General features: G+C 48.0%; 1 protein-coding gene across 5 annotated transcripts in view; it reads left to right on the top strand.

The window, feature by feature from the left end:
* The first annotated feature begins 4 nt into the window (after positions 1-4).
* DIDO1 (death inducer-obliterator 1) overlaps positions 5-22,290 on the top strand; it is a 60,238-nt gene continuing 37,952 nt past the window's right edge. The window contains exon 1 of one of the 5 annotated variants that reach the window (XM_003810833.3): positions 5-143. The gene's annotated coding sequence lies outside the window, so the exon portion shown is untranslated. Of the gene's footprint in view, positions 144-277; positions 403-629; positions 11,332-11,400; positions 11,540-11,725; positions 11,825-22,290 lie in introns of those variants that run through there. The other 4 variants (XM_063601139.1, XM_008963220.6, XM_008963219.6 and 1 more) reach the window with 4 other exon arrangements.

Genomic DNA, 22,290 nt, shown 5'->3' with positions numbered 1-22,290 from the left:
CTCCCCTCGCGGCGACCACGCACTACGGGTTGGCGCCAGAGTCAAAAGGCGTCGGCCCTCTGGCAAGATGGCTGCTGCGGAGGCGTTGGAGCGCGGAAATCTGGAACCGGGATGGCGACGTCTACACTGAGTCGGAGGCGAAGGTCCCAGCTTTTTTCCTGTCGTTTGCGTGAGGCCGGACGGGGTGGGGCGGGGGAAAGGCGCCGGGTGTCCGCGGCCGCCCCTCGGACGGTGAAGGAGTCCCCTCCCGACCGGCGGCCTGCCAGGGCTAGTGTCCCTGAGGTCCAGGGAGAGACGGCTGACCCGAGACCGGGCTGGGCGAGAGCTGTGCTGTCTGCTCGTTGAAGCGAGTTCCCCCGCTTTACTCGAGATGTTGTTGAGCGCGTCCTCACTCGAGGCCAGGTGGGGAATCAGAAGGGCCCTGCCCTCAGGGCGCCTCCCAGGGGCTACGCCGAAGGGCGGGACGCGGCCAGGGCGCGCGGGACAAAGACCCCACTTGCTTGCGGGGCGGAGTCCCGGCGGCGGCGCGGAGCAGGGCCGGGGTTACTCGGTGACTGGAGACCTCCGGGCAGGAGCGCGGGTTGAGGCCGCACTTGGGTATTTGCGCGTTTACTTGCTTATTGCCTGTCCGCTCAGGAGGAATGCGAAGTCTGTCATTGCAGGATCCCATGTTTCCGTTGCTGGGAAGTAACTTAAAATATTTGTTAGAGCCGAAGGAAGAAATAGAGTCCTTGAGGGGCAGCCCCTGATTTCATCTGTGAGGAATTCACGGGACGGCTTCTTTCTGAAGTCAGGGGTGAGGTGGTTTCGTGTGTTTGCTTACAAGCGAGCTGAATAACGTGTAAGCTATGTCGGTCGGTCTACTCAGCGACAGTAAGTCCAGTTCGGCAAATAGGTTGGAGGAGACTGATTTTGGACATTTTCCGTTAATCGAAAGAGCTAAATCTACAGGTATAAGGTCTTGACAAAATTATGCTTCATACGCAGAGGCAGTACATGCCAGTAATTTTTTCATTTGCAACTACATAACCCTATGGGAAACAGTTATTGGTCTTTATTTAGTTATTTATTTTGAGACGAAGTCTCACTCTCTTGCCCAGGCTGGAGCGCAGTGGCGCCATCTCGGCTCACTGCAACCTCCGCCTCCCGGGTTCAAGCGATTCTCCTGCCTCAGCCTCCCGAGTAGCTGGGACCACAGGGGCGCACCACCACGCCCAGCTAATTTTTGTATTTTTAGTAGAGACGGGGTTTCCCGTTGTTGGTCAGGCTGGTCTCAATGTCTTGACCTCGTGATCCGCCCTCCTTGGCCTCCCAAAGTGCTGGGATTACAGGCGTGAGCCACCGCTCCCGGCCTATTTTGATTTTATTTTATTCTATTTTTTGAGAAGGAGTCTCACTTTGTTGCCCAGGCTGGAATGCACTGTCATGATCTCGACTCACTGCAACCTCCGCCTCCTGGGTTCAAGTGATTCTCCTGCCTCAGCCTCCCGAGTAGCTGGAACTACAGGCACCCGCCACCACGCCCGGCTAATTATTTTGTATTTTTAATACGGGTGGGGTTTCACCATGTTGGCTAGGCTGGTCTCGAACTCCTGACCTCAAATGATCACCCCTCGGCCTCCCAAGGTGCTCGGATTACAGTCATGAGCCACCGCATCCGGCCTATTTTTATTTTTTAAAGTTTTTTAGAGACGAGGTCTTGCCTTCTTGCCCAGGCTGGTCTCGATCTCCTGGGCTCAAGCCATCCTCCCGCCTCGGCCTCTGGGAGTGCTGGGTTTACAGGCGTCAGCCACCATGCCCAGCCTGAACGTCAAGGAAAAAGTGTGCAAGGGGATGCACGAGCAGAAAGCTTGAGTGCTAGCGCCTTAAGGTGACATTCCTTAACATTCCAGTCCAAAGAGGCTGTCTCAGTGCCTGCCTGTGGGTCACAGGTTAATGCCCCTCCTCCCAACAGCCAACCGGTTACCAAGTCCTGCTCGAGCCCCCTCCTTAATCCTCTCTAGAAACTGGCTCCTTTGTGTTGTTTCCCAGCCTCTTCCACCATAACATGGAAGCCATCATCTTTGCTTTTTGGATTGCCAGGATGTCTTCGTAACTCCTGTTGAGTTCCAGAAGTCCTGTCACTACCTCTCACATAGCAGACAGGGTGATCTCTCCAAAAGCCATCACTCATTGACTCTATCCTTCTAACATCCCTTGGGGACTCCCCAATTGCCTGTGTAAAGTTAGCGCAGCTATAAGTCTGCACTCCTGATCTTACTCTCTGCTCCAGCCATCCCAGCTGATTGGAGGTTTTCTCATGTCAACAAGCTTTGTTATCGCTGTGCTCTCAGTCTGGGCCCTAGCTAACAGCCTTCCCTAGGCTAACTCCTGCTCACCTCCTCAGTAGAGACATGGCTTTCTCGGGGAAGTCTTCCCTAACAAAGCTGGATGGAGTGCCTTTCCTTTATGCTTGCACAGAATCCTAACTTAGCTCTTCGTAGCTCTTAGCACACGGTCCGTGTGGTTGCTCTCTGATGGGATGTCATGATTCACCATAAAATGGTAAGCTTCATGTGAGTTGATTATGGCTAAATCGTAATAGGAGCTCCATAAATATTTATTTGTTGAGTGATGAAGGAATAAATGAGTGAATGATTATGAGGATCTTAACTGGAAGCAATACTAGCAAAAATGGAAAGAGACCTTCAGTCAGGATGGAAATGAGCAGTCCTTGGTGACTGACAATTTGTGGGAGCTAAGAAGGAAGACCAGAGTGATGCAGGTGAGTAGCCCAGCTGATGAGGTGGTGGCACCAACTGAGAATGATCATGAAGAAGAAGGAGGTGCAACAACGAGGGAAAGGTGGTGAGTTCACCGTGGGCCTCATTCAATTGGAGGTGCCTGTGGGACACATCTAAAGCTCAAGGGGAAGAGCAGGGCTAGAGTTGAGAGTTGATGGGTACAGTATTCAGAGGAAGCCCATGGAGACAAGGAGTGGATCAAGTCCAGAATGCAGAGCTGCAAGCTGTATTCACTAAGGAAGAAGCTGCCTATGAAGGGTAGCAAGAAAGTGGCCAGGGGGTCTGACAAGAACCAGGGGCTTCAAAGGCGCTCCCTGAAGCCACAGGGTGTCGAGTTTCGAGAAGCTATGTTAGCAGTTTCCAGGCGGCAGGGAAGTCCAGGGTGAAGGTGCCAAAACTCCCCATTTGATGGTTTTTGGTGAGAGAGCAAGAAGTTGAGGGATGCGATGGGAATGGGAAACATTGGAGTGTGGTGAGCAGGGGTGAGGTGAAGACAGCGTAGTATGTTGAAGGTGTTCAGAAGCCATTAGGGCCATGCACTTATGTACTGAGAAGTGAGCAGTGAGCTAGATGCCACAAAATGCTGCAGCAGCAGGTGAGACTGAGGAGCAGGGAGGGGGGTCAAGGATAATTTCTCAGCTTCTGGCCTATGAATTTATAGGGTGGTGGGACCATCCTCTGGATAGGGAACGCCAGAGAAGAGCCTGGATGTATGTAGTAGGGAGGTCAGAAGTCCTAAGCTCATTTTGCATGTGTTAGGTAGGTTTTGAAGTGCATTTGAGGCATTCACGTGGAGATGCCAGGGGAGCAGGTGAATGATGGTGCCCAGATCCAGGCAGAGATAAAGGCAACTACAGCCAGGTGTGCATGAAGTCTCCGTGGAGAAGGTATGGGTGGAGGGAGAGGAGGAGAGCCTGGGCCAGAGCCCTGAAGCCACCAGCATGGAGGGTCACCAAGAGTGCAGGAGAGCAGGAAAGAGGTAGGTGGGTCCCGGGACAGGAGAGGGTGCAGGGCCACACGGGTTGACATCTGGGACAGTGACAAGGACTTCAGCCTGCTGGATTCATCAACTGCCTGAGCTTTCCTATGACAGAGGTGGGCATGTGGACGAGAGAAACCAAAGGCTTGGCCCTTACAGTCAGCTGAGGGGCAACCAGGTGTTCAGAGCTTCCAGTGTCTTGCAAGCTGAGGTGGTGGCTTTGAACTTGAGTTGTTTCATATTGAAAGAGATGAACAGAAAGAGGAATGCTAAAGGTATATTAATCTTAAAAGAACATTAATGAGTTTTTAAAAAGGGGAAAGCAGTTTGCCCAGGCTGGAGTGCAATGGCGTGATAATGGCTCACTGCAACCTACACCTCCCAGCTAATCCTCCCATGTTAGCCTCTTGAGTAGCTGGGACTACAGGCGGAAGCCACCACACCCAGCTAATTTTGTTTATTTTTTGTAGAGGAGAGGTCTCACTATGTTGCCCAGGCTGTTCTCAAACTTCTTCGTGCAAGCAGTCCTCCTGCCTCAGCCTCCCAGAGTGCTGGGATTACAGGTGTGAACCACTGCATAGAGTGCTTCCTTTACTCAAATCATAGAATGTTTAAAAACCAGGATATCAGCCATGTTTCAAAACCACATTATTCCCATGGATGTTTTGTTTTACTCTCAAAACCCAAAAGCATAAAATCAAACCCCTACATACTGGAGACTTCAGGCTTTCAAAGAGATTGGGCAAATCAAACCACCTTATTTTTCAGGATAATTGATAAACCCATCAGTTGTTGATGCTTAGAATGGTTAGCAGAAGTAGGTAGGAAACACTCAGACCTCAATTTTCATGGACTTCACTTTTCACAGTATTTTAAACAATTAGAGATGTTGGAAAGCGGTAAGGAAGAATTTTACTATTTAGTCTGCTGCACATATTCTTTTTTTGTTGTTGTTTTGTTTGTTTTGTTTTTTTTGTTTGAGACAGAATTTCACTCTTGTTGCCCAGGCTGGAGTGCAATGGCACGATCTTGGCTCACTGCAACCTCCACCTACCGGTTTAAGCGATTCTCCTGCCTCAGCCTCCTGAGTAACTGGGATTACAGACATGCGCCACCACGCCCGGCTAATTTTGTATTGTTAGTAGAGATGGGGTTTCTTCATGTTGGTCAGGCTGGTCTCGAACTCCAGACCTCAGGTGATCCACCTGCCTGGGCCTCCCAAAGTGCTGGGATTACAGGCATGAGCCATGGCGCCTGGCCTGCTGCACATATTCTGACACCATGTGTCTGGTGAACCCAGACCCTGTAAAGAATCTTCACTGGTGATTGTTTGATATAGGTGACCTTCCCCCTCCCTCTTTTTGCCTGATTTTATTTCCCTTTCTAGATTATACCACTAAATCAGAAAGCACTGAATATTTTGAAAGTTTGGGTGAGAGCAACAATAATCTTTTCTTGATTTTCATTTTTATTTTTTTAAAACCTTTAACTCCTGCTGAGGTTGAGACAAACCGTATCTAGCATACTGTTACCTGAAACAAATGTGGTAGGAGGGAAGGTGATACAGTCCTGCCATTGCAGACCAGTGGGAAAGGCCAAAGAGTATTTTTTTAGTAGCAATGTACATGGTCAAAGCATTGTTTATGTACTATTTCATTTGAGTTTGATTATGTAGTTTGAACCTGGCTGGTCAGGATTTGATAGACAGTTATTGGTTTGGGATCTGACTTTTCTTTTTTATAAAAATTAACAAAAAATATATGTAAATATACACACATACATGTGGATAGTTCTGTCTGTGTCTTAAGTTATTTGTATGCATGCAGCTGTTGTCATCACGTGTCTGATGGGCAGGTAGAAGTAGAAATAAGAGTTCCTATGTTTCCCAGGCTGGCCTTCAACTCCTGGGCTCAAGTGATCCTCTCTCCTGGGCCTCCCAAAGTGTCAGGATTACAGGCGTGAGCCACCGTGCCTTGCCCTACATTTACTCTTTAAATACTTTCCTATTGGAATGAAAGAGGCAGGGTGGCTCACACCTACAATCCCAGCACTTTGGGGAGGCTGAGACAGGGGAATCCCTTTAGGCTAGGAGTTTGAGACCAGCCAGGTCAACAAAGCAAGACCTCCCTGAAGGGAAAAAACCTCCAGTTCCCATTTGGGTGTCTTTTGGAAACTGCTAATACCTCAGTCTTTGTTGTTGTTGTTGGTATTTCCTCCAAACACACTCTTTCTCAGTTTTACCATTTTGTTTTTGTGAACTAAGCAAGAGCAGGAATTAATTTATATAGTTGTTCCTATCTGGACGAATTCTGGAAGGTTACTGAAGTTTCTTTCACTTCTTAAAGTGTTTTCATTTAAGAAAAAAATCTTTAATTGTAGCCTGCACAATTGTAGCCCTATCCTTCCCCCTAAGGTCCCATACTCCCAAGGCATTGAGGTTAGGTAGAAGGCCCAAGAATGGGGCCGGGGCCCATTGCGTCTGGAATGCAGTGTGAACTGATGGCTGTCTCTGACCTCATGGACATCCCTGCACCTTCCTCCTGGTGCTCGCCAGCAAGTGCAGGAATTCAGTCATCTATGGGTTCGTTTCCCCTTTTTCGCGGGTCTCTATTCCGTGGTGTGAAGAGCCTGTAAGGGTAAATGTCCTATCTGGGTACAACTACTTTACTCTTATTCTGTCAGAATCTGTCCAAGCGTTTTTTTGGCTATCTTGTTTGCTGTGTTCCTTTAAAGATGGTTGAGATAAAACCAGTCAGAAAAGAAATAGTTTTTTGCCCTATACTTAACTAAAATATTAATTCCAAAGTTGTTTTTATTTACTTTTCACTGACCTCAAAGAGAAAACTTAGACACCTTAGAGAAACATGAAACATTCTCAGAGGAAGGAGTGATGAGCATGGTTCTGTATTAATGTGTTCACTCCTTAGCAGAAGATATAGAAATACTGCAGCTCAGGCCAGGCACTGTGGCTCGTGCCTTCGGAATCCGAGCACTGTGGGAGGCAGAGGTGAGTAGATCCCTGGAGTTCGGACCAGCCTGGGCAACACAGTGAAACCCCATCTCTACAAAAAATACAAAAATTAGCCAGGTGTGGTGGCATGCACCTGTAGTCCCAGCTACTCGGGAGGGTGAGGCAGGAGGGTTGCTTGAGCCTGGGAGGCAGAGGTTGCAGACAGCCAAGATCACACTACTGCACTCCAGCCTGGCAACAGGGTGAGACCTTGTCTCAAGGAAAACAACAACACAAACTGCAGCCCATTCTTTCTAAAGGTATCTGGAAAATGACAGAACTGAGAATAACATCCAGATTCAGTTCCCTGCCATGAGAAGTTCCTTTTGCCTTGTTTGTGGATATTGTTGTCAGTTCATTGCAGCTGTCTTGAGTAACTTACAGAGGCTAATGTGACCAAAGAAAGATCCATCCCTTGTTGTTTTTCTAGTTAAAAGTCATAGCACAGGTTTCTGGTAACATACAAATGATAAGACACTGTCCATAATTCTAATTACAAAAATTCAGTTTGTATAGTAATTTGGTACAGCATTAAGGGGGGTGATGCCCTCCTCCCGTCTCATTTCCCTCCCTTTTTCCTATTTCACATTTATTCTTTTGTCTAAAAGACAGAAAATTGGTATGATTCTCCTATGCCGCATAGAACGTGTAGCTCCATCACATCCCACAGCTTTCTAGAGGTCTTTGGGGTTGGAACACAAAGTTTAACTTCTGTTTCTGTTTTTCCTTGAATTCTTTTGTTTCCTGGCCCTTTTCCATCTTGCCGGTTCCCCTTATCTTACCCACTATCGTCCATGCTCTCCCTCTGTGTTGGTTGTCTCAAGACAGCATTCAGTGGAATTCATTGAGTGGGTGAATTCTGTGAAGTTGCCTTTTCTGGCAGTGCTATTACTCAGTGATGCACAAACGTAGCATTTGCCCTTTGGTAGACAAAGATCTGTGTTTTGTTGTTGTTGTTTGTTTGTTTGTTTCTTTGAGACAGAGTCTCGCTGTCACCCAGGCTGGAGTGCAGCGGGTTCAAGCGATTCTCCTGCCTTAGCCTCCTGAGTAGCTGGGATTACAGGCACCTGCCACCACGCCCAGCTAATTTTTGTATTTTTAGTAGAGATGGGGTTTCACCATGTTGGTCAGGCTGGTCTTGAACTCCTAACCTCAGGACCTCAGGCGATCCGCCCACCTCGGCCTACCTAAGTGCTGGGAACAGGCTTGAACCACCGCGCCCGGCAGATCTGGTTAGTATTCTTTAAAGGAGCCAAAGGCAGTGCTTTACTGTTTGCTTTGAGGGGAAGTAGTGGACGATTTGATTGTGACACCTTTTAGCATTGGTGAGTTGATTTATCTAAAATTAACTGTTAAAGTTAGCTGGCCTTATACAATGTAAAAGTAAAGAAAATTCATCAGTTTCTCAAAAAAAAAAAAAAACAGCACACAGTGGCTGAAGTTTTTGTTAGCAATAAGAAAACAGTAGGCATATATATATATATATATATATATATACTTTTTTTTTTTTCTGGGAATCCACGTTCTCCTTCTGGGTTAAGGAGAGGGTTGTATTTTGTGATTCCTTTTTCCTGCCCCAAGTGGCTGGCGATACAGCCCCCGGCGCGCCGGGCACTGAGGCCCTGGAGCACAGCGTGGGGGGCCTGGCACAGACACGACTCACGACCGGGCCGATCTCCGGCCAGAAAGAACTATGTTCCGGCCGCCCGGGTCGCGGGCCCGCGGTGCATCCCTGCAGGCCTCCATCCTGCCTCGGCAGAGGTCTGCAAGAATCCTGTGGGTGTCCCCGGAGCGGGCAGAGGAGGAGCCCAGCGCCGAGGCCCAGGCGCGCCCCGCCCTCGCCCCTCCCCGTGCCCCTCCCCCGCTGCGCCCCTCCCAAAGGCCGAGACCTGGACGCTGCCCGGTGGCCTCGGCGGGGGCCCTGTCCTTGGCTGCTGCCTCTCTGAATCCCAGGTGAGAAGAATAAAACGTCCTGACGCTGTCCGGCTTCCGGTTCTTGGAGAGGACGGGCCGTCTCTGCCGAGAAAACTGTGCGGAATCAGGAAGCGCTGGTGCTCCTTCGCTTTCACGGGACTAAGCGAAATCCGGCTTTAAACGAAGTAAAGCCGGCTGCCTCCTGGAGTATTTTTGTCATAGTATTTTAATTTTGGGTCAGGGTATTCTGCTGCGGACCCTGAGTCATAGGAAGGAGGCTTATAACAGCGGAAAGCCTTTTTTTTTTTTTTTTTAAAGAATTGCTGAGTTTTCCGGATTGTACTTTCAAAGACTTTCCCTAAAACTTTGCGTGGCATGGGGGTTGCAGAAACTGGTGTCTACACATTACAAAAGTGTACTGTTTACACCTATTTGTGATGCACCCATCGTGTTTTTCTCCATGGACCACCTATTAAGCTTCCTGCTGGAGCGCTCTTGGCCCCCTTCCTGCTTTCTGGGCCACATCCTATTGTAAATCGGTGCTACTTGTGGGGTTTTGTTTGTGAATTGGGGATATTTAAGGAACAATTTATTGAAACAACTGAAGACTTTGTTTCCTCCTTTGGGTTTTACTTTTAAAATAAATTCGGTTAGGAAAAAGTATTCTTTTGCTAGTGGAGTTCAAATTCAAATACCCAGACTGTAGATTCTCCAAATGCCTTTCTCACCAGGGAGGGCAGCTCCCAGGAGTAGTGACGGCAGGTAAGCTGGGATAGAGCTGACTTCGTCACCTTGTAGGTGGGGAAGGCCAGAGTGGATAGTCTGGCCAGGCCTCCACAGCCGAGCCAGCTTCTGCTGGGGGGCGGGGGAGATGAGAACGAGAGGCAGGTTCCAGTATCCTCTGGACTTGCAGGAAGGAAGGCATTCTGCGTATCGCTGAGCACTGCGGTGAGCTGAGTGAGGGTTCCCTTTCCTCATGTTTTCCTGCCTTTTTCTTCCTCTTGGTTCTCTTGTCCCTGAGCTGCCTTGTCCACTCTTTCTATTCCCTTAGTGCCTTTCCATCTATCTCTCCTGAGTGCCCAGCGTGAAACTGTACCCAAGAGTTAAAATCTCTTAAAAATCTCACCGTCTTGCAGAAACAAATTGTGGCTGGTTTAAAGATCCTCAGCTAAAGAGACTGGGCTGAGGTTCCCCCATACCAGTTGGATTTAGAGAGAGCCTCTTATAGGGAGGCCTCATGTGGTCTTCACCTGGGCCTCAGCATGTGAGCCCTCCTTTAACAGAGAGCTTGCCCAAGATCGCACTGCTTGTTAAAGGTGGTCTCAACCCCGTCTGTCTTCTAAGCTTCCCATTACCCCATGTCCGAGAGCAAAAAGCCCTCTTTGCAACCTGAGGACACACTCAAGATGGAAGACTGTCAAGCCCATCCCTGCCAGATTCTATTAATGTGGTCCTAATGGGCCACACCAGCAAAAACAAGCTGCGTTGTATTCCTTTGAAGAAAACTAAGTCTGCCTCAGAAACTGGCAGACCCTGTAATCTTCAGCGGTATTATTAAAAAGCACACCTGCCTCAAAGCCCCTGGTTCATCCATGGAAGCATCGCAGAAGCCTCTGTATTAGGGGCAGCTTTACGGCACTCTGGGCCCCTTTTACTCTTGGCCAGGGCCGACGCCAAAGGCTAGATGGTCCATGCTTCCAGGTAGAGTATCACTGTTCACAGAAGCGGAAACAAGTAATGGGGCCACCTCCACCCCCCCCCAGGTCCCTGCCCTCGGAGCAAGTGGCCAGTGCCCATGGTGCCTCAAGGCAACAGCTGCCCCTCCTGCCCCCTCCCAGTCTCTTTCCTGCAGTATCTGGGGACAGACAGGTGATGGAGTGTCACTGTAGTTACTATTGAGCGAACTGAAGAAAATCCACATGGAAGGTTGACATCTACCATACCTCACTTTCCCCTCTCTTGATAGTAAGTGTCTAATCTTTCCCTCCAGCCCCTGTGGGCAAACATGTCCATGCGTTCTTTGAGTTCTAGCTACTGGTCAGTAGTTCTGATTGTAGGATTGACATGGTGGGAGGAGGCAGAGCTTTGGGACCACACCGCCAAGGTCCCTGGGGCCTAGAGGTCCAGCGTGCCCGCCTCCCTTCCTCGCTGTGCTCCTTTCTCTCCCCCCACCCCCACGCTCCTGGTTTCTGGAGCCGAGCTTGGGGTGGGGAGGCAGCAGGGTAGGGTCTTCAAGTTGAAGAGAAACCCCGCCCACACCTGGACCTCGCCCCTCGCTGCCATTCCCAGCCGAGGCCGTCAGGGGCCCGCGGTTTGAGAAACACAATCTGGAAGAGAAAACCTGGGCCTTTTCTTCTTTTATCCCCTGTCCCCGCCCCCCCACACCTCTTACAAATTTAGCCCAGGAGCTTTCTATCCCCACCGACTTGAAGGGTTTATCGGTCTTAAGAGCGAAATCCTGGCGGAGTGCAGTCCCTCGGGGCTAGCATCCACGTTCCGCCTGCTCCCTGCGCGGGCTGTTCCGAGGGATCCCCGCAAGGGCACTGCCCCAGCTTTCACTTTTGGGGTAGGGGAAATAAGGTGTCCACAAAGGATGCAAGCAAGTCATTGTCAGTGCAGACCCGAAGGGCGCGTTCGGAGTGCAGGTATGAAAGACGGGCGCATGCGCGCAGTCCGGGGCCGGGCTTCGCAGCCCGGGCTCCGCTCTAGCCCCGCAGCGTCTCGGTGGCCGGTCTCGTCCTCCGCCCGCCGCGCGGGGGCGCCGCTCTAGCCCCGCGCCATCTCGGTGGCCGTCCGCCCACTCCGCGGCGTTCGGGGAAATGGCTGCGAGACCCTAAAGGCCTGCGGCCTGCGGTAAGTGGCGTCCCGGGTGCCGGGTAGAAGAGCCGGCCGCCGCTTGGGCAGCCCTTGGGAGCGGGGCGGGGCCGGCATCGGAGCCCGGCTGGCGAGAGCCGCGGATCCCGCACAGGCCGCTCCCGCCGAGAAGATGGCGGCCGCGGAAGGGAATGAGCGGGCGGGCGGGGCCGGTCAGAGCCGCCCCGGCCTGGGGCGCGGGCCTCAGACGCCGGCCCTGGTGGGCTGCGTGAGGTCGAGGCGACTGGCGAGCACTCGGTGGTCGCGGCTGGAACGGTTCCGAGGGTGGGAGTCGGGGCGGCCGCTCGCGGGGAAGAGCGCAGGGCTGGCCTGGGCGAGTGCGGCCCGGGGCTCGGGGGGCTGCGTAGCTGGCTTGTAAGCGCAGCTGGTTTCCCTAGGCATTCTCGGGGACCTCGGCACTTCCTCCCGGGCCTTGGGTGCGGTCGGGGTGGCCCGCTTAGCTTCTGGCGTGCCTTCGGGGGATTCCGGCACTGCAGGGCGGCTGGCGCTGCAGGAAGCGCGAAGAGCGCGGATTCACTTTCCTGAAGAGTGTGTCTTTACCTCCCCGCGCTGGTTTTCAGTTTTTTTGTGGAATAGTTTGTTGCGTTGGTGTGTACTGGCCGCATTTGTGACACATTTTGCCTTGCAGTGACCCCGGAAGCCGAAGGGGCCCGCTCTTGCGCTCGGCGGGAGGGGTGCTCGTGCTGCCTCCGCTGCGGCGTCCGGGGCTCCTCCTCGCGGTTCTGAGACAATGGAGGTCAAGGCCGGCTTTTCTGCTGTAAATAAAGGACTTTAATATATAAGTTTAGAGTTTGGGCCACAGGTAGCAGTAGCTTACTGCGTTACCAGTTATTGAAAATACTCTTTAACTTGTGCCTGGGCCATCGATATCCGTGTCATCTGCCTGCTGATGGAATGAGATTTGAGCCTAGTGTACTCAGGGACTTAGAGGAGGGAAAGGCAGATGGGAACGTCTTTTCGGTATATTCACATAACCTTGCTATATACCCCCTGTTCCATGGTTTCCCTAGGGCCACATATGACTTGGTTGAAATACAGTTCTGAGAAAGGTCCTTAGCAGTGCCTTTTAAGGAGTAAATACAGTCTTTTTTTAAATGAACATTCATTGCTTTCTGTTAGCACGAGGGATACAGCAGTGACCAAGGTGGCCCCTGTCCCAGTCCTGGAGACAAGTTCAGTGGGGAACTTGAGAGATTATTCCAGCTCCTTCCTTTAAATCAGGTGTTGCCAACTCGTTTACCCTGGAGCCTAGGGCTCTTTAGTGGCCCTTTGGGTTGCTGTTTGTGTATGTGTGTCTGTGACTATTTCACTATTTTCCTATTTTAAATACGGCATAGACATCTCAGAAGTGTCACCCAGGAAGACAGACACAGCCCTGTTGTGAAACTCCCTGCTTAATGCACACTTGTTTTCCTACTTGCTGTGTACATGGGGAGGAGATGTCTGTTCTTGTAGACTTGTTTCAGCAAGTTTCATAAGATACCTCTTGTTTTGGAAAAGCGCGTATGTTGAATTTTTTCAGGCTTTCCACCAGAGGCTGTCCCTTATTAGTAGCTGGTTGAATTCAGACTATGTCAAGCAGAGCTAATTGTGCTGTGGTGAGAAGACAGGGCACAAATAAGATAATTTGTGATGGACTGCCCAGCTGTACCCATGGTTACCAGACAGCCCAGCCCATGTTGCATGTGCATGTGTGAGCCTCACAAAGGCTTGTCTAGGACGTGTGGATCATCGGTTGGGCCTTGGAGGGTGGTGGGGTTTCTTCATGTAAGGAGGAAATGGTTGGAATGGGCATTGGCTCCCGTTTTGTTCGCGGTGTAGTTGGCAGGTTCTGCTGTTGATACTGTGAGTTTTTCTACAGCCTTAGGGTCATAATTCCCTTAAGGTCAGTTCTGTGGAGCCCAGTAGGGTGCTTCTCTTCAGTGTTTATTTTTAAGCTGTGCCACGTCTTCATTGTTTGGAATCTCTGTAAACAAGACACGTTTTTCCTTTTTATATGCCTGTCCCATGATACCAAGTGGCTTATTTGGCTCTTGAAGAGCTAAGATTGAATGTGTTTATTAACAGGTGACTCCCTGCTATCTGTGGGTCCCTGCACTGTGCCCTTGCCTGAGAGGTCTCATCTCTCTCTGGCAGGCTCAGAAGACCACTAGAAAATTCTCTCTAAACAGAGTCTCTCACTTACATTTCTTATTTAAATGATGGGGTCCCTTACAGTGGATACTAAGATCAGCCTTTTTATGACTACTATCAAATGATGTGTGTTAATTGCATTACAAAAGTTCTATAATTAACAGTTAATGGAAATGTACTAATTGGGAAAGAGGAGGTCAAAGAACAAAGTCCAGTTTGCTCATTTCATGTACGTGTACACAGTCATCTGTGAGACAGTCTGTGTTGTCTAGGCCTCATTTTATTTTTTGAGTAGTAATTTTGAGGGTAAGTTGTTACATGAAGTTGAATAGGTAATTGTACATATTTTAATAAGAATTCTGTAACCATGACCATAAAACTTAATAGGTGGTGGTAATCGTGTGTAAGTTGTAAAGGAGGCATTTCTCTCCTTGGGTATCAAATTTTGATGCCGTGGTTTTGTTTTGCATATGCCGATATAGACATTTAAGTGGTACTTAATATACCTTTATAATAAGGTAAAGCAACTTTTTTTCCAAAATGAAGATACCTTAATGTGTTTGGTTACAAAAGTAATACACATACAGGAAACTTAAACATTATGTAAAAATAGAAAGTAAAGACACTAGAAAGGGGGCTGTCCAGAAAAGCTCCACGTTACAGCTGTTTTGCACTAGTGAACGGGATGCGTTGGAGGCTGTGGCCACTGCCCTGGCCGGCTTGTCTGCGGCTCTCACTCAGGTGCCAGGGAGTTTTTCTCACGGCTGTGCATGTGATGATTCATCACCCTTAAAGAATTCCCGGCCGGCTGGGCATGGTGGGTCGTGCCTGGAATCCCAGCACTTTGGGAGGCCAAGATGGGTGGATCACTTGTCAGGAGTTCGAGACCAGCCTGGCCAATATGGTGAAACCCCATCTCTAACTAAAAATACAAAAATTAGCTGGGTGTGGTGGTACGTGCCTGTAATCCCAGCTACTTGGGAGGCCGAGGTGGGAGAATCGCTTGAACCTGGGAGGTCGAAGTTGCAGTGAGCCGAGACCGCACCACTGCACTCCAGCCTGGGCGACAGTGAGACTCTGTCTCAAAAAAAAAGAATTAGGCCACGCATGCTGATGCGCTCCTGTAGTCCCAGCACTTTGGGAGGCTGAGGCCAGAGGACCCCTTGAAGCCAGGAGTTCCAGGCTGTAGTGAGCCGTGGTTCTGCTACTGCTCTCCAGCCTGGGTGACAGAGCAAGACTCTGTCCACCCCCCACCCCCAACAAAAAGAATTTCACTATATAGATGTTTCTTGATTTTTCAAACTGGTCTGTTAGTTTGTGTTCAGTTTGTCACCTTTGTGAGAAAAAAAACACTCATAAGTTAGTGTGTACTTCCTACTTATTTCTCCTGGGTCGTCGTGAAGCACTCCCTGCCCTCCATGAGAACAGTATGTCACCCGCCCTCTTCCCTGTGCCAAGCCCATAAAGGGCTGTTGGCAAATATGTCGGACAAATAGACTCACCTAAGAGGGCCTTTCTCTCCAAGCCCTCGCCAGCACAGGCTGTGTCACTTTCTTAGGTGGCACCTACCGTCTGTTGCACACTTGCCGCAGATGATTTGGCACAGGATGTCGCTTCAGAAAACCTTGTAGGAAGCTGTGAGGTCGTTACCGTCCCCATTTCACAGACAGGAAAGTGCAGGCCTTAGATGCACTGCCTGATACCCGTGGCCCCCGCGTTCCTAGACAAATACACTGCCTGGTACACTGTACCCCCCCCCCACCTCCGCTATCGTTTGCAGCTGGGGTTGAACCCTGCATTCATAGACAGGTTCCCCCTTGAGTGAGCCCCCCATCTGCTAAACTGAGGGCTTGTCCTGGTTATAAATGTCTGGGTGGGGGTGGGCACTGCTGGCTGCAGCTGTCAGGACTGGGAATGCTGAACCTGCACTGAGGGGAGTAGGCCCCAGAGATGCTCCCAAGACCCTGGAGACACAGGCCAGGTAGACACCTGTGTGTGTGTGTGTGTGTGTATATATATGTGTGTGTGTATATATATGTGTGTGTGTGTATATATATGTACATATATATATACACACACACACATACATATAAAAGAGCCGGACATTGTGTGTGTGTGTGTGTGTGTGTGTGTGTATATATATATAGTATATATGTGTGTGTGTATATATAGTGTGTATATATATAGTGTGTGTATATATATATTGTGTGTATATATATCGTGTGGATATATATTGTGTGGATATATAGATTGTGCATATATATAGTGTATATATATTTTGGACATATATAGTGTGTATATATATTGTGGAGATATATATAGCTGATATATATAGTGGATATATATAGTATATATATATTGTGGATATACACACACACACACACACACAATAGCTGGGCATTGTAGTGCATGCTTGTAGTCCCAGTTACTCGGGAGGCTGAGGTAGAAGGATAACCTAAGCCCAGGGAGATTGAGGCTGCAGTGAGCCATGATCAGTCGCTCCATTGCCCTCCAGCCTAGGCGACAGAGACCCTGTCTCCAAAAAAAAAAAAAAAAAATTGGCTGCAGCTCCAATTTGAGAAGCAAATTCTTGTGAGAGAAGGGTTTTTAAAGAAGAAACCCCATTCTCTCCACCTGAACTTAGGGTGGCCATCATCTCACTTGGCAATCCCTGCCTGGTCAGTAATCACATGAAACTGAATGAGAGTAGACAGGGTGTCTGGAAAAAGTGAATGCTAAAGCAGTACCTGTCACTGCCACTAGGATCCTGACTGAACCGGAATGGCCTCGGGGAGCAGCCTTTCAGCCTCCAGCAGTGGAAGGCGCTGCTGTGTCAGCGGTTCCCAGACTGGCTGGACCCAGGACTGCTTTACACTCCTAAAAAGCAGGGAAGACCCCAAAGAGCTTTTGTTATATCTATTGATAGTCACCATGTTTGACATTTAAAAATGAGTCATTTAAATGCTGAAGTGCCTTCTATTTAAAATTGGAAACCAGCCGGGCATGGTGGCTCATGCCTGTAATCCTAGCACTTTGGGAGGCCAAGGTGGGCGGATCACCTGAGGTCAGGAGTTCAAGACCAGCATGGCCAACATGGTGAAACCCTTTCTCTACTAAAGACACAAAAAAAATAACTCGGCACGGTGGCACACGCCTGTAATCCCAGCTACTCGGGAGGCTGAGGCAGGAGAATCCCTTGAACCCAGGAGGCGGAGGTTGCAGTGAGCTGAGATCGCGCCACTCCACTCCAGCCTAGGTGAGAGGGAGACTCCATCTCAAATAAATAAAGTAAAATTGTAAACCATTATATATTAACATAAGTAAACCATTTAGTGGAACCTGTTTTCGATGACGAAAACAATGAGAAAGATGGTTTTGTTTTCACAAATCTCTTTGGCTTAACTGACAGCTTCTGGATTCGCACATCTCCTTCCGAATTCAAACTTAGTGTCTCCGTTCAGCTTCTGAAAAGCTCTAGCATATACTCAGAGTGGCTGTGGAAACAGCATGGAATGTTGGTGTTGCGCACACTGCTTTGATCTGGGGGCTTCCCAAAAGGACCCCTGGACCACCCTTTGAGAACCACTTCTCTAAGAGTTGTCAAATAGTTGGCTCTAAAAACTTGGGGAAATTGATTACTTTTAGGAAGATAAGCTGTGTCTTTGAACAATTTTTAGTGGCTCAACCATGTGCTTGCCCCTTGGGGCAAGTGTGGAATCAATCTGATTCGCTGTCACCGGTAAAGCTGTTCCAGTACACACCTCTCCCTCAAAGTGCCCTACACAGCCCCTTGCTGAATCCTTTGCAGCAGTGAAAATCGGGGGTTGGGGGGAGGCAAGAGTAGGCTGTGCTTGGGGCCATGGAATTATGCAGGTCTCTAAGGGTGTGGACCGAGGAGAACATAAAGGAACAGTGATTTAAACCCGTAATAAACAGATGCCCTTGAGGGGAAGCAGCCCCCACAGTACCCTGCTGGGATGGCCTCCCGCAGCGCACCCCACTCACATGGTACCGGGGGAGCTCACACTGCCACACTTGCGGCATGAGGTGGATTTCTTCATGGGGATAAGAACCTGTGCATTGTGGTCCTCACCAGGGCCCAAGTGGTAATCTTTTATTAAGAGCAACAGGAATCCTGGTATGTAGAATTGGGACCGTATCTTAAGTGTTTGAAATCATACTTTCTTTTTTACTGAGACGAGGAGTCCATCAAAGGTAGTAGTTTAGGAGACTTTATGTCCAGCCATTAAATAGAGAACAATAAACCTCACTTCTCCTTCACCTCGATAAATGATTTTATGTGACTGTTTCTGGTTCCTGGCATTCATTTGGAGAGTTGAAATTTCCCACCTGAGTTGCCCACCAAGGTCACCAGCCTGTGTTTTGCACTAGGAAGTAGATAGAGGGAAATGGCAGGATTGTTGCAAGCTCACATGGGGAGCTTGGCGGCCCGGCTGTAGCCGGGGGCTGGCCAAAGCATTAGTCCTCAGCAGGTTTTTCAGTAACAAGTTTTGCTTTTTGTCTCCGCGTATCTATAAAAACACAAATACCCAAGAAATGTAAAACAACAATAGGTTGTTTCTGGATTTTTCTCTACATTTTCCTTGTGAGAAACATACTGTGTTGTGGCACCCTTGCTGCTTTTTTTTTCTTCTTCTTTGAGAGGGAGTTTTGCTCTTGTTGCCCAGGCTGGAGTACAGTGGCACGATCTCAGCTCACTGCAACCTCCGCTTCCCGGGTTTAAGTGATTCTTCTGCCTCAGCCTCCCAAGTAGCTGGGATTACAGGCACCTGCCACCAAGCCCTGCTAATTTTTGTGTTTTTAGTAGAGATGGGGATTTCACCATGTTGGCCAGGCTGGTCTCAAACTCCTGACCTCAGGTGATCCACCTGCCTCAGCCTCCCGAAGTGCAGGCATGAGCCACCGCACCCGGCCCAGAATAATTTTTGTAATGACAGTATTACTTGGTAAGCAGCAAAACTTTGAATTTGCCGTCTGAAGGATTTAAATGTAATCTATGCAATTGAGTCAGATTCTGCATAGATACTAAAGTAAATGAAAGTTGGGCTTCTTCAGTTCCTTGTGGGCCCAAATCTCTTTCCTGTTTAGTGAGTGCAGCACAGTGTTTCCTGCCGCAAGCTGGTGGAGCTTTGAGTGGGCCATCATGGTACATGAACGGCTGCTGCTGGTGGCTGGAGAACACGTCGCATTTGGGGATGTCATCTGAAGTTTCTAGGCATATTCTCCTAGTGACTGTCCCATTAATGAAAACTGAGCTATCAAGAGTCTTTCATTGGGTAATCTTTCCTTCATTTGTGGTAGTTTAAAGATCTTTTACCTAGTGTCTTCTCAGTTGCTCCTCATCTGCATAATAAACAGATTGATGAGCCAGGAGACCCTTAATAGGCAAAATATAAATAAATGTAAACTTTGGCCTACCCTGTCAGAATTAGCGAAAATAATGAAGTTTAGAATAGTGAGGTTTTATTGTAGCATTATAATTTCTGACTGGCGGGTTAAAATTGTTCTGAATATTGTTTCAGGGGAATGTGAGGTTTGAAGAAACAGAATGTTTGCCACTAGGTGAGGTAAAGTATGCATTTTTGTTTTAACTTTTTGCTTAGAAGTCAGAGCTCTTTTCCTGGAGGTGCGATGTTATGAAAATAGAAACTTAATTATGGTTGTATGTCATATTTTAAAGTGTCTTGGAGATTAATTACTCAGAAACTAGTCTCAAGTTTTTGGAACTGAAAATCTTTAGGTGGGAGCTGGGCACTGTGGCTCACACCTGTGGTGTCCCAGCTACTCAGGTTGAGGCAGAAGGATCGTTTGAACCTATGAGGTAGAGGCTGCAGTGAGCCCTGATCATGCAGCTGCACCACAACCTGGAAGTGGGCACGCTTGAGTTAATGACTTCAAGCAGATTTTAGAGTAGTAAAAGTTGAGCATACAGATTTGCAGTGGTTGCAAACCCATGCATTGTAATAGTTGCAGTTAGGCTTTTTAAAGTAACAGAGCTGACCTTTTGGGAAGATATTTTTATTTGGTTTTTAAGAAATTTCACTTTTGGCTGCTTACTGTTTTGGTGAGTTGGGGAATCTGAGGGAAGATTAACAGGTAGTTACAGAACACTTGTGGAAGGAAATGTTTAAAGTCTCTTCTGATGTCTGAAGCGTAGGTATGTATTACTGCTTTGCACATATCCAGTGTACTCCTAAACTGGTAGAAATGGCATGTTGTCTGATGTCTGAAGCATAGGTATGTGTTACTGCTTTGCACATATCCAGTGTACTCCTAAACTGGTAGAAATGGCATGTTGCCACAGTTCTTTGTGTTTCATGGACTCCTGAGGGGGAAGTCCTTGAAGCCCTTTCTGGGGCTAAGAGGTAAAGATGACTTCTGCATAATAATAGTCTAATAGTACAGACCTTTTCTGGTGAGTTTGACATTTGCATTGGTGGCACAGGGCAGATTGGAGCCCTCTTCAGCACCGTGCATGGGCACCGAATGTTTAGAATATGCCAGTTTTCCCAAATAATATCCCTGATGATGCAGTAAATATTAATTTTTTCATTCGGAAGCCGCAAACATACATCTTTTTTACTTTCGCTGTGATTAAATGTCAAGTTATATATAAAGCTTCTGCTGCATCCCCACGTGGGTACTGTCCACGCACAGCCCTAGGGGATTGAGCTGGGAGCCGAGTGGTCTCGGAAACGCTGTCTGTCCCTGACAGAACAACAGACGGAGGACAGTTTTCAGACTCAGCATGTGGCAGGCGTTTTGTCCAAAACGAGTGATGTCTCAAAGAAAAAACGAACAGTATTTGTTGCTAAGGATAAAATTTGAGCTTTGGGGTGAAAATTGGAATTTTAGAAAACTTGTATCTGCCATTGTAAACCTGATGGCTTTCTAGTAATTAAAGTCTTCTTGGAGATTGGACCCGACATTATCGGCCAGGTGAGGTGACTCACACTTGTAATCCCAGCACTTTGGAAGGCGGAGGTGGGTAGATCACTTGATCCCAGGAGTTTGAGACCAGCTTGGGCAACATAGTAAGACCCTGTCTCTACAAAAAAAATGCAAAAATTACCTGGGCATGGTGGCATGCACCTGTAGTCCCAGCTACTGGGGAGGGTGAGGTGGGAAGACCGCTTTGAGCCTGGCGGTGGTGTGGGTGGGGGAGGTGCTGAGGCTGCAGTGATCCTTGATTGCACCACTGCACTCCATCCTGGGCAACAGGAAAAAAAATGTTTGTTTTATGCTATCCGATGAGATGTGTGGACATTGAGAATCTCTGTCTGTAACTTGAACCCGTGTCATCCAGGTGAACAGCATGCGCATGGGTCCAGAGTGCAAGGACGTGTTCGGAGTGAACACAGCAGTCAGTTTTCATGAAAGAAAGGGAGAAGTTCCTTGACAAAGGCTGCAAATTCTGTTTCAGCTAACTTTTATGAAACTGCTACTTGGCGAGAGTTGGTGTAGTATCAGTGAACATCCAGTTATGTGAAGATGGTTACAATACTCCATTCTAAAGACCTATCTGTGTGAGGCAAGATTTTGATGACGTGTTTTAGCTGAAACACTCTATGGGAACAGATTGAGGGCAGAAGTAGACATGAACATGGAGCTGTCTTCGGTTATGCCAGAAATTTGCAAAAATATACAACAGGGCCACTCTTCCTGTTCATTTTTGTTTGTTTTAGAAATAACTTTCATTTAAAGATACTATGAATGTATTAATAGGTTTATTTTTAATACATACTTAGAATTTTGAAAATAGCAATACATTCCACATAAACAAAAGCTCTTTGGTGTTCTCAACTTGTAAGAGTAAAAGTAAAAGTGTCTTGAGACAAAAGGTTTGAGAGCCGCCATTCAAGCATTTGGAAGTCAGTGTGTGTCCTGTGCTTGAATCGCTGCTCATCAGCTGCTTCTAGTCAATAGAAAATGAAGCGGTTTTCAGCTGGGGAAAAAAATGTGCTTAGAAATGTAGAAATATTAAATTTGGTACATTCTGTTTTAACCTGTAGTTTGTTCACTTCCCAGCTTCAAGGATACCCACATTTTTCTTTCTGGGGAAAATTTGTTACTGATACAATATGGTTGCAGTTTTATGAGCACATTCCCCCCGTGATGGGCTGTGTAGTGTGTAGAATTACACACTAATTATACACACAAAAAGTTGTGTTAGAACAGGTTTTTTTGCTTGTGCCTTGATATACATATGTTTTTATTTTACAAGCTGACTGAAATGTTATAGTAAATTTTCTCTGTTGAAGACATTATGAAATCAGTTTTGTAAATATAAAGTGATCTGATCTTTTCTGAAGGTATATCCTTCATTGAATTCTACTTAACAGAAATAACTACATTTTTCTGATTACTCAGAACTCAAATCTAGTAGCGTGTTTATTTCGCAGATTAACATAAATTGAATTTTTAAAAATCAGTTTTCGTTCCCGAGAACTTCTTAATTTCTTTGCTTTTATAAATGTTCAGTGTTGGCTGGGCACGGTGGCTCGTTCATGTACTCCCCAAAACTCTGGAGGCTGAGGCAGGAGGATTGCTTGAGGCCAGCAGTTCAAGACCAGCCT

This window comes from Pan paniscus, chromosome 21 (assembly GCF_029289425.2).
Source record: "Pan paniscus chromosome 21, NHGRI_mPanPan1-v2.0_pri, whole genome shotgun sequence".
Classification (NCBI taxonomy): domain Eukaryota; kingdom Metazoa; phylum Chordata; class Mammalia; order Primates; family Hominidae; genus Pan; species Pan paniscus.
Note: the sequence above shows the minus strand (reverse complement) of the source record. Positions and strands in the feature narration are given on the sequence as shown.